The sequence below is a fragment of the Myiozetetes cayanensis genome, unplaced genomic scaffold (genome assembly GCF_022539395.1).
Source record: "Myiozetetes cayanensis isolate MyiCay16 unplaced genomic scaffold, myiCay2020 scf6-25, whole genome shotgun sequence".
In the NCBI taxonomy this organism is placed as follows: Eukaryota; Metazoa; Chordata; class Aves; order Passeriformes; family Tyrannidae; genus Myiozetetes; species Myiozetetes cayanensis.
In genome coordinates, this window is record NW_026087853.1 from 26,616,753 (window position 1) to 26,629,167 (window position 12,415).

The 12,415-nt window shown below is 35.3% G+C and overlaps 1 long non-coding RNA gene across 1 annotated transcript in view; it reads right to left on the reverse strand.

The window, feature by feature from the left end:
• Positions 1-8,376: 8,376 nt before the first annotated feature.
• LOC126651285 (uncharacterized) overlaps positions 8,377-12,415 on the reverse strand; it is a 64,401-nt gene continuing 60,362 nt past the window's right edge. Inside the window, exons 3-4 of the long non-coding RNA XR_007631606.1 lie at positions 10,809-10,899; positions 8,377-8,878 (exon numbers count right to left, since the gene is read on the reverse strand). This is a non-coding gene — a long non-coding RNA (uncharacterized LOC126651285). The remainder of the gene's footprint in view (positions 8,879-10,808; positions 10,900-12,415) is intronic.

A 12,415-nucleotide genomic window follows, 5' to 3' on the forward strand; every position in this document is an offset into this window, starting at 1 on the left:
TGCTCTGGATATCTATCTTTTCTCCCTCAGCTTTTAGTGAACAGCCAAAAATAAACAAATTTTTTAAATCATGTCTTCTTTTAGAAGTGGTCACCACAGGTACTATCACAGACACTTTAGGTAGGATTCTAATTTTATCAATTAAATTAATACCATACAAGAGGTTGAATGACCAAAACAAACAAACAATAACAACAACAAAATTTTAAACCCAAAACAAAACAATCAACCAAACCCTGAGTCTGAGTCTGAGCATATGTTTTTCAGATGTCATTTACCACGCTGCTGGTTTTTGTACATTTCTTTAGTAATTTCATCATTACACTTCCTGCCATGTGTTCAAGCTGCTCTAGTCAAATATTAAGGTGTTCTAAAAGCAGAGCAAGGGACCGCTTTATTCTGTTTTGAAGACATGGTATATTTGAAGTACCTCTGATGTAGATTGGCTGCAGACATGACTGATCTAATTTTGTGCTATAAATCCAGTGCACATTGGACTTGCTGTGCATACAAACACATGCTATCTCTGACTTCACAGAAAAGAGAAACACTGCTTTTGAAAGGTAAAATGATGGCTGGTATGTTAGTCTGAGAAACTGAGATCCTAATTTGTCATACACAAACATATTGATAAGGGTGAAAAATTAAATGCTAAAAAAGTATCTTTAGAACTTATTACCTCCGAATTCCAAGATGTTAATGAAAAGACTGATGTAACCTAAACTGGCTTTTGGTTTTACTAATTTGAAAATGTACTCACATTCAGATTATTCAACTAAGTAGTCAAAATTACCTATCCAGCAACAGAACAATTTAGAAATCAAAGTAAGCCCCTTATGTTAAAAAAAATTATTTCATCTTTAAAATGTGCAGCAATGCAGTTGAACTTATTTCTCCATTTCAGAATATGGAAGGGTTTGCAATATTCAAAAGCTGTAAGACAGAGTTTTGTATATATCTAGACTTCTGTTTATTCTTCCTTTGAAACCCTTTCCAAAATCTCACTGTTTCAACATGTTTATTTTCTTTGCATTGCTTTACTGTATGGACAAATATTCCTCCTTACTCCTTTTCTCTGCCTTCCCCAAGTGAAGAAGTGCTAATGGAAAGAAAGGAAAAAGGGGAAGTATTAACAGCAGCCAACTTTGCCTTAGTCTTGGCTTTTACATAGAATTAGTGCAACATAAGGCGTCAGATAAGAACAATACATTTGACCAGGTAGCAATGCTACCTCTAGGCATGCCAGTGAGTGACCTTAACGCACCTGAGAGCCTCACTGGATTTGTGATTTGGTCCATAAAGCATTAGAGCCTTTAATCTTTCAAATTCTTTAGGCATCCTTGTGAAGACAATAACAGCAACAGACTTTAGGAGGGTAGGCACACAAAAGGGAAATCCACTTAATTTAGAACCTGCTTGTTGAAATGAGGAAAAAATTGTCAAAGATTCACTTGGCAGAAAGGAACAGATCATAGTTGCACTCATTCGCTAAGATCTGCGTTATCACACAAAATACAGCATGGGAATCTGTTAGACATGTAAGAGGTAATTCATGAAACACTGAATGAGATCTCTGACTCACACAAGTAGGTAAAGAACTCACCCTAAAATACACCTTCTCTCCTCCTCTTTCCTAGCTACCCCTCCTCTGAGATAGCTGTCAATCACAGTCAGCAAAAGGGAACATATGCTGCTCTCAGCAACTTCAAATCACAGCCTGGCATCTTAGTGCAAGCCCAGTCTCAAAAGGTGTTTAAATTAAGGAGCTGGACAGGAAACTGGGGCAGCTGGGGCATAGCCATGTATTCTCTTTTGTCTTCTGTTACAAAGATGATAACCTTGGCTAGAGGAATAAGTTAATAATAGAAAAATGTTACAGAAAAACTCAGCAAATATCAGGCACCTTAGGCCTACTTTAGGATGTTTTTTCATAGTGGTTCACAGACTGTTTAAACTTTTAGAAGAATGTATTTTAATCAATGGAAATACAACTCCTATGCAAGCATGCAAGTACATACAGTATTGTCAAATAAAGTGCTAGAATTCTGAAACCTTCAGACTTTGCTATTGTTATCACTCAGCAGCTGCTGTATTTGGTCTGATCTGTTCATAAAACCTTCCTAAAATGTTTTGTTGATTTTTTTTCTTTGATTAGATGCCCTTTTCCTCCATCTGTAGTCTTCACAATTAAAACAACTTGAGGCCCTTATATTTAATACGAAGAATCATGAAGATATCTATCACCTTTCATCTAGGAATTTACACATGGGGAGATGTTTTCTGTATTGTCCCTCAAATAAAGTTCTCACAACTTTTGAATGACATGGACAGAACTACAAACAAAATCTTAATAGTTACTTACACAAAGTACTGCTAGATCTAAAGAAAATCTTTTACTAAAGCACCTATAAACAAAATAAAATACCATGTATTTTCCTCCCTTTCCTCTATCCTGAAAATTTTACATAAGTTAAATGAAATCTAATTTGTCCTTTTTATAATGATGAATTGATTGAATACTGATAAAACTTTCCAAAGGATAAAACCATTCCTATTTGCATGCTGATTAGACTGATGTGGTTATATTGACAGTATATGTTTATATTAACACACAAACTCCTGTCATTTCTATTACTTCAATGCGGAACATATATATTTAGCAGAGACTCAGATTTCATGTTTATAACTTGACAAATTAGTTTAGTGCTGCTGTGGAGATAGAATCAAATGCTGTGTTTACACTATGTTGCCTCTTCAACTATGACTATATAAAAACAGCATTTACTAAAGGAAATGGAAATTCACTTTAGACATGAATGCTCTGCTCAAGTAAAAGTTCTGGAATTTAAGAAGCACTTAGTTGCTGCATTAGGCCATTTAGGATGTTTCAGCATCTCAATTGACTGTAATACCAATCTGCTCAAGTGCCCTGTTAATGACCTTCAATCTCACAGCAAGCTCAGGAATTCAGTGTTTATACTTTTCTCTTTTTTTTTTAACTATACCATGAACAGGCTGAAGGACAGATCCTTCTTTCTCTCACTACTGTGGCAGAAAGATGTAAATTGTTATAATTTCAAACAAAAAAAACCCTAAGCTTTGTACCTCTTAATGAAAACTATCATTGGCAAAAGTTAGGAAAACGGAACCACTTTAAATTACAGGGTGTTAAACATTAAGAAACAGATTTTTAAATGTTCTCTCGAAATTAAAAAAAATTACATACATTAACTCCCATATTGCACAATGAAGCATTCCTAGTTTTGTGTTATTGTTCTAACTGAAAACCTGCAACACAGTAATATGCATCTAAACTGAAAAGCATCACTACCATTTCCCAAAACACTCTCTAGAATTTTATAATAATTAGTAGGCAATGTAATATATATAGGAAGAGAGGACTGGATCTTTGTCACTGAAGTAGTTTCACTGCAGTGAAGCAGTAATTTTCATAAACTTAATATATGATCCAGAATATCTACTATGTTAACAAACATGAATCATCTCTCCTGCTATGGTTTCACTTCATCAACTGGACTAAGAGCATGAGAAAACTTCCTTGAATGGTGTCACTAGCACTTGTCTACATTGTTTGCATTTTATTGTGACAGACCAGTAAAAATCTCCATCACAGTATTTTGGAAAATACTAAAGCCAAATTCCTTTTTTTCTTTTTTTCTTTTTTTTTTTTTCTTTTTTTCATTTTTCCTCAAGACTACTTACAAGTTTTGCACTATTTTTTCCACCAAAAAGCAACATATATCTACATATGTTTTCTAAATTATCATGAAAAAATTCTAAATTATCATGAAAAAAATGAGAAATCTTGTGATGCTCTCAAACAGTTCTAAGTACTGAACACTAATTATGGAGAGTAATAAAGAATTTAGAAAGTAATTGCTCCTTCTCTCCCTCCAGTAGAAATTTGAGAATGTAAAACTCTTGGCTTACCTTTAGAATTTTAGTTTTGCATATCAGAAAGTAATCCAAACACAAATTATTTTAGGATATCCATTCTTTTAAACCTCAGTAGACTATAGGAACAGTACCTGTATTAGGATAACAGCTATCCACAGTATTTCACATGCAATTATGGACAAATTAGAGCATTTAGTATGCTTCTACATGACAGTCAGACATACGTAAGCATACAATTAGAGCCTTAAAATATGGCTGTTAAATGAACATTCCTCAATTTAATTTTCATCTCTTTCATAGCACAGATCATGTCAGCCAATATGTCTAGTTAAATGCTTGGTCCCTTAATAATGCTACATAGCAAAGACCATCACTGAAGTTATTGGGAATTAGATACCTACAGTCCCTCTGTACACTCCTGATTCTACAGTCTGATTGAAATGTAAATTATTGTGTTATCAAGAACATATAGAAAGACTTAGTTAATGCTAGCTAACCTTTAAAACACTACAGTTAAATCAGTTTTCATTTTTAATTTTTTTTTCAGGAAAATATTATTTTCTTTTTTTTAATGTTTAATACATATTTCTTTAAATTTACTGAGGAGTATATATAAAATATTAATACCTCTTAATTCCCAGTTAGTTCATTGAGCTCTACTCCTCATTTTTAGTACATTAACAGACTCCTTAGGAATATTCTTGTATGGGTTCTCTATGTCATACTTTTTCCTATCTTTGTGGAACTATGTTTCCAAAGTGTAGTAAATTGTTGAATTAGTTACCTTTGATCACAACCGACACAAAGGCCTCAAGGAAAGATAAGAAGATAAACCCTCTGCTCTTAAGACATCTAAGTACTGCTTTTACAAAGGGAAATTTCATTTCATTAAACACAAAGCACCTGACCATATTCATTCACCTTGGCTTTAGCATTACGGTCACATCTACAAATATGTGGTTCCATTTCAGACATGGAATACAATGAGAAAAATGGACTTACAATTCAATTAAAATAGAAGCAATTAGCAAACCCCTACAAAAGTAGTAGTCTCTGTAGAAAGAAATTTTCAAGTAAGTATGAAATATATGGACATTTTTGAGAGTGCTGCACAAAGGGCGCCATTTTCTGGGCATGGAAAAAGTTAAACCAGCTTTACAAAAGCCTAGGACATCAGCTGTGTACTCTGGAGCACCATCTACTGACATCAAGTATTTTGCTGTTTACAGAAATGGCACTCAAGGGTGTATCCATTTGAATTTCTTAAAGAGCACTGAAGCAACAGACAGAACTGGCAGATTTGCTTGTGCAACCTCTTGGCACAGAGAGCCAAGAACAAGAGAACCTGTAACACATAATCAAGCCTACTGTGATGCAACAGCACCAACGAAATGTTGTGCTAACCATTACGCTCTCAGATTCATCAGCTAAGATCCTTCTCTAGAAGGATGCTTGACTTGAGGAGATTTTTTTTTAGTAATAATCTAGCCCCTAATCTTTTATGTATTGAGAAAGGTCAGTTTGGAGAGGCATGTGTTATAAGGGATTGTTTGCAATTTTTGAAAATAGACACAAAAGCAATTTATTGTTCATTGGAAATTTAGAATTTTAAATTAAAACACAACCAAATCCACAGCAGAAATATAAACTGGGTTTTTTCTATTAAAAAGCTAGAGAAAAGGGCATAAACAAAGTGGAGCTTAGTCAAATATTAGTTTTTAGATATAATCAATGTAGGATTCTTACTAAGTCTGTTATAAGAGCAGAAATGTCATTCTAACTCAATTTTCTACTTTTTAAATTGAACAGTAATTCTCAGACTTTTTGACACTTTTGAACCTCAGGTGTGTTTAACTTCTGGTATCTTACAACACTGCTATGAAAACTTTCATAACCAATAGGCAGAGAAACATTTAGTTAAAACATTGTTCTGATACATGATATCTTCAGATTTTTTCTGTCAAGTCTTTTCTTTCTTTATCAATAAATAGTGAGACAAACTGATCTCAAAGCTGGCTCACAAGCCTAGATGGTCCCTTACTTGCAAACCAGGCTATGGAGAAAAAAGGGATAGAACTCAGAAATGTAGATTCAAGCCTGCTTCTTGTCCAGATTTGGAGTTGAGATATGACTACAGAAAACATAAAGTGTTTGTCACTGTTGCTGACAAATTCTAAACATTTTTACCTTACAATTCAGAAGGCAGATATTTTGCGTTAAAGCTATGATTTTACAATGTTTGTGATTTTTTCTGTAAAGGGGGAGAAGTTTGCTTTCTCAGCTCTTTAACTCTACAGGAACAGCCCCAAAATTCTCATTGCCTCATTTTAAAATGTCAGCCTTAATATTTCAAACTCCTTTGGAAAAGCAATTATTTCTTACTTAGAATACACACCCTGCCATTTGTGGACAGAGTACGCCGCAAGGAGGCCTTTAAACCTGAGGTACTCAACTGGACATCCTTTCCCCAAATCCTAAAAGCCTTTAGGTTTAGGCATGTTCTGATGTTTTTGTTAGCTGGTTTATGTTGGTGGTTTGGAGTTTAGTTCTTTCTGCTCACTGAAAGAGGTCCACACTCTATCCTCCCAGCTCTTCCTGCAGCGCTGAAGCTGATGTCAGGAAAGCTATAGGTGTATGGGAAACCAGCACAGCAGTCTGTCTTCATCTGTAAACCAAAGAACTGAGCTGTGGTTTGGAAGTTTTAGGGATGCATGTGACATGATATTTCTGGGCCGTAGGAAATGGAGCTCTTTTAAGGCAATTCATTGGGATGTTCCACAAAAATGTCAGTTTTACATTTGCTCTCTGTGTCATCATTCCATTATTCAAGTTTGTTTCAACATGATATTAATTTATGATTTCATACCTTGTGTTTTCATAACATTTACAAAACTATTATCCACTGAAAACAGAGACTTCACACTGAAAACAGAGACTTCACACAGGCCAACTCTTCATGCAAGTAACTGAATTTCTGACCTATTTCTCCTTGTAGATTATTTAGAGCATGACTAACCTTAAATCCTATTACATTTGTCTAGTAATCTTATAATTTCTGAAAAGACTAGTATCACTTCGTGGAATTTAAGAAAGTACTTGATTGTTTAATTGAATTGACCCATCTATACATTTTTTTACACTCATTTTAAATGACTACTTTAGTGTCAAACAATTTTAGTATTGTCACTCAAATATGAAGACTGGGGTTCTTTGTTGTTTTCTATGTACATATCTAAGTGGCTACTTAAAACAAATTTTTTCATAGACAAGTAATTTCTCCTTCAAAGAAGCAAATACAAACCGAGTTGAGAATGCAAATATAAACTAACATGTCACTCTTTTACATAAGTCATAATAGAAAATATAATTATAAGTGAACTTCAGCATGGTTTTTGCAAGCAATTGATAAGTTGCTGCAGTTTCTAGAACAAGAGAAAATATTTTAAGACAGTGGAAGTACTTACAAGTGTTGCTCCATATAAAGCATTTATGATGTTCAGAGCAAGCTACAAGCTATTCTCTTTTAAAAAGAAATATGTGTAAGATATGTACTGGCATCTCCCTGGCTTTAGAACAGCAAAAGCATCCTACGCAATGAATTAGAATACATTAAGTATCCACCTGAAATAAGATTACCCTACAAGATACTCTTAATTAACAGAATATTTTTCCTCAATGTGACACATCACAATAAAAATAGAACCATAAAACAAAACCTATACATGAGCATAATGAACTCACAAAATCTGGCTTTTTATATATAGCAATGCTAGGAAAGAGTGTGTTAGGGGTTTTTTCCCAAAAATGTATCTTCTGAAAAGAAAAATCTTTGAAGTGTATATTTCCCATGGATGTTCATTACAATTACTCAGCTGCATGTATTGAAAAATATTTGCTTGTCGCAGTTACTTCCCTCCCAAAAACATCTAAATGCCTTTTGAAATTTATTTGAATATGATTTTTAAAAATTATGTATTTTAAGAGAAACTCCAGGCATGGTATCCTATAAATGATAAGTCAAAGTGTAAAAGTTTATTCTATTTCAAACCATAAGTCTTTTTTTTTTATTATTATTTTCAAGTTGCCAGACTGGAGAACTCATTCATTTACAGGTGTTTAAAAAATGCTTAAAAATAACACCACCTTTATCACCTTCTATTCAAGAAGACAACCCAAAGATACTTCCCAGTGACTTGCAATTAAGCTACTAGGAGGCTCTCTACAATGATTGCTCTCTGAGCTTTTAGGCTTCAGCAACTTTCCCCAAGGGAACAACTGAAACTCACTGGACTTCAGTCTCTATAGGGCATCCATTATGTCAACAGGCCTGACCCAGCACCCACCAAAACTCATTTGAATTGACTGCAGAGGGAACATATTTATTTTACCTTCATGATGAGCACCACTGCAATGACAGTGAAGTTAGAGCACCAGTTACACCATGGCAGTCCACTGCTCCACCTTAGCAAGGCAAAACTCCAAGTGGCACCTTGATAGGTTCAATCACAATAAAAGTGATAAAAGACATTGACATGGTCTAATTTACCATTTTGCCTCAGGTACATAAACTAAGGAAATTAAGGTTGAAATCAACAGACATATTGTCATATTGATAAGAAAGAATTTGTAAGTTGTTTGAAGTCATGAATGATTTATTAGAAACAGGTAATCTGCTTCTATATTCAGCTTCAATGTGTGCTTTAGAAAAGGGGTACAGCTTCATCAGAAGAGAGAGGAATATTCTCACATTCATATCCCTCCCTCCAAACCTTTGCCCCTTCACAACAGTCGTCCCTTTGAAAGTGGGAAACACAACCAAGTCGTTCACTCTATTCAGAGCAGCAAGCCTGAAACAAAACAGGCCCCAGGGGGCAGGAAACCCAAGTCATCACCACAGAGGTGTCCTGAATATTTCTCAGTCTTTCCTTTAGAAAGTCCTGTAGACAGGTATGTGCTGGTCCTGAAATAAGAATCGGAGTCTCCATCACCTTCAACTGGTACAGCTTCCTCTCACTTAGAGGAATTTTATCAGACATTTATCACTTCAGAATTGATATCACTGTCAAACTACAAAGTGAAAGGGAAAGCATCTCTTCCTGCTGTGGAGTAAAGTCTTTCATTTTGGTAATACTGTAAGCACACCAAAACACACATTCTGGAAATCATAATAAATACAATTTTTTTTCAAAACACTTTTTCTTTCTTTGTAAAAGGGAAAATTAATCACATTAACTACTGAAAAAATTAATCCTAATTCTGACTGACAATAAAATAAATTATTTGCAAATTTTTAATATGAATTGCAAAAATCTATGTGCATCTACCAAGCTAGATTTGGTTTTCATCCACTGTTTTTATTTGCCACATTCTTCACATTCTTACGGTCCTAATTTTTTGCTTTTCTCTCCCCAATATTCCTTTCTAAATTCCAACATGTTAATTATTTCACTTAGGATTTCCCTGGTGATTCACAGTAATATATGCAAACACTTTCCACCCATTAAAATAGCCATGCCATTTCTTTATTTTCTTTTTTTTTTTTAAATAAATTACTTTTAGTATTATGTGGTAAATATACTGCTCTTGTGGGAGCAGTATAAAGGATAAACCAAAGGATGCTGAAATAAATGACCAAACATCATACCTATTCAGAAAATAATAATTTTTCTTGGCTTTGAATAAAAGAGAGTTCTGACAGTTATCACATATGTGATATGTGTTAGGTGCCTGTTTTAAGCCATTTGATACATTTTCATTATCAAGTCTCTGATGAAACATGTGAAAGCACTATGCTCTCCAGCAATTTATTTCACGTCACAGAAGTTTAGAGCAGACTTGAAGTTTCTACATTTTGAATTTCTGGAATCTTAAAGTACTATTGTGAGTTGCATTGGTAGGGGTTCATCCAGTGTTTCCTCTTCCCACTAATGAAAAATACACATCATCTCTTCAGAAACTGCTACCTGTACCATGAAATAAGTACATCCTTGACTGTCACTTCTCATGCTTCTTTTACAGGGACTGGTAACATATCCAGAATCATAAATCCAGTAGAAAGCAGAAACAAAGCTTCAAGCCACTAATGTACTTTTGAAAGCTGCAAATATACTTTTTGGGGAGAGAAGTGACATCTTTTCACTACTCATTCACATTTTCAAACTCCATTTTGACATCTGTAGTACAACTCCTTTTGTAATTGTTGCCCTGTGTTGATCATTTAGCTTTTCCAGCCATGTTGATTAAATTTCAGGATAAAAGATGATAAATCATACATGTATAAAGAAGCATGCAAAGTAGCTTCCAAACAAACTCTTATTCTATAGAGGCTAAAACTACTTCCCTAGTTTCCAAGTATAATTACTTGTGTTACATCAATAGGTAGCTAAAGCACAGACCTTGATTTTTTAAAAAATTTATTCTGCCGTTATGGTCAGTCTCTCTGAAAAGCACTTGCTATATGTTGCCGTGTCTGTCATATGTACATTCATTTCTCACTGCGGCATTATCTGAAAAGCACTTATGGCTCAGAAAAACATCAACCTAAAACAAATTTCATTGTGAAAGAATCAATTAGAATTCCAATCAACTCTCTGCAAAAACAATCAATTTGTTGATCTCTGCAAAATGTAGGGATACAGGGACATTAAACGTGTTGATAATTTAAATCTGTGCAGATTGTATGTGCCAGAGTGGCAACCAAGTGAACCACTTTAGGTCTGTTTTTACTTTCTGCATATCTATCCTCATTAAGGGTCTTTACCTGATCCCAACGTAAATTAACCTATCCCCAGAACACCCACCCCCAATACATCTGTCTCAAAAATTAACAAGAATATTGCCACAAGACTCTTCTAACACCCTGTTGGGGTGTGCTTGGCCTGCTTACTTACTTCAGTGCTTGTTATCAAGTCTGTCTTCACTAGTCAGAGTGGTAAGTCTGTCCTTCAGCTCAGCTATTAGGAGTTTTACCTTTCCAGAATCCTAGGAAAATAATTAATCCAAAGTTAGTATGCAGTGCTTCTATTTTCCAGGGTCAGCATTCTCACAGGTCTGAAAAAACACTTGCCAGTTGCTTGGGGTCAACAGTTCAGTCTCGCTCATCCATTCTGCAGTAAGCTGTGATCCTGCAAGAGCAGAAGTGGGCCCTGTGCTGTCAGCATCTTTTTTACAGAGCTGCTGCTTACCAGGTTGAGCTTCTCCTTTCATATGCCAGTCATCACAGATTAAGTGTGGAGAACTACTGTGTCTCACTGTAACTTATCTAGGGAAGAAACTGCTTACTGTAATCTATAGCCTTACTACAAGTTATCTGAAATCTCATCCACTATTAGAATCATTCATAAACAGTGTTTTATAACCAATTGCCAGAGATAAGAAGAAACTCAAGACCATGTTTACTCCATGTGCTATATACACCTGATTCTTTAACTTGGCCAATTATTACATCAACAGGATGAGTAGCTGAAATTAGGTCTGCCTAGTCTGACAAACAAAGAAAACTTTGTTGATTATGCAATAGAAGATCAGAGGAGAAAAAAGACCTCAGGGAAAAGAAGCTAGGTGTTCCGAGAAACAGGAGTATCTGGGAAAGACTAGTATATAAATTTTTGTGGATTTAGTCCTGGCTAAACAAACCCACAATGCCTATGGCATAGCCCCCAAACAGAACCTGGGTGAACATAGATAGGCTCAGCACTGTTCATAATCCCACTGGGATCTCTGAATGAAAGCACAAGGCTTTTCTTCATTTATAGTCAAATAGTTTAAACATAGATATCTTGACTGAAGTGCAGTCTGTAATCAGTTTAAAGTTAGAAAGATAACTCCCAGATATTGTGCTGTATTTCCACAAGCACTTCAAAACATAGATGAGGCATACAGTTTCATTGATCACCCATATTTGCAGTTTTTGTTATTGCTGAAACTCACTGAGGTTTGGGACTCTGGTCATTGGGTTTCTTGTAGGCACATATGCTTATGTATACCCACACACAGTTGTAATAAGCTCAGCTTCACAAATCAATCATATTTTACTTAAGTGAGGTATTGCTAACACACAACTTCTGGTTGGTACTGAAGCCACTCTTATCCAGTACAGCAGTTGTCATTTCTGCTGCATGACCTCTTTCTACCAGCTTTCAGTCACCCAGACAACAATTTTTCTCACTTGAAACTCCTCAGATTTTCAGGAGGACTATACAAGTCATCATCATTTGTCAGCAACCTAGAGACAAACAGTTCCCTGAGACTGCAGGTTCATGTGCTTTGCTTTCATCTTTCTCTGGGGTTCAGCTGCTTCCAATAATGAGCCAACAGAACCACAGAGTGCAGCCTAACAAAGCAGTTAAGGCAATTCAAAGGCCAACTGACACACTAAGAGGAAGGCTAGCCATGCACTCCCACCTCTCCCCTACCACCATCTGACCCCTTGGCAAGTAGGTTAGAAAGCCACCCCAACAAACAAAAGAATGCAGTAATCTCCCCCAAACTAGTTGGT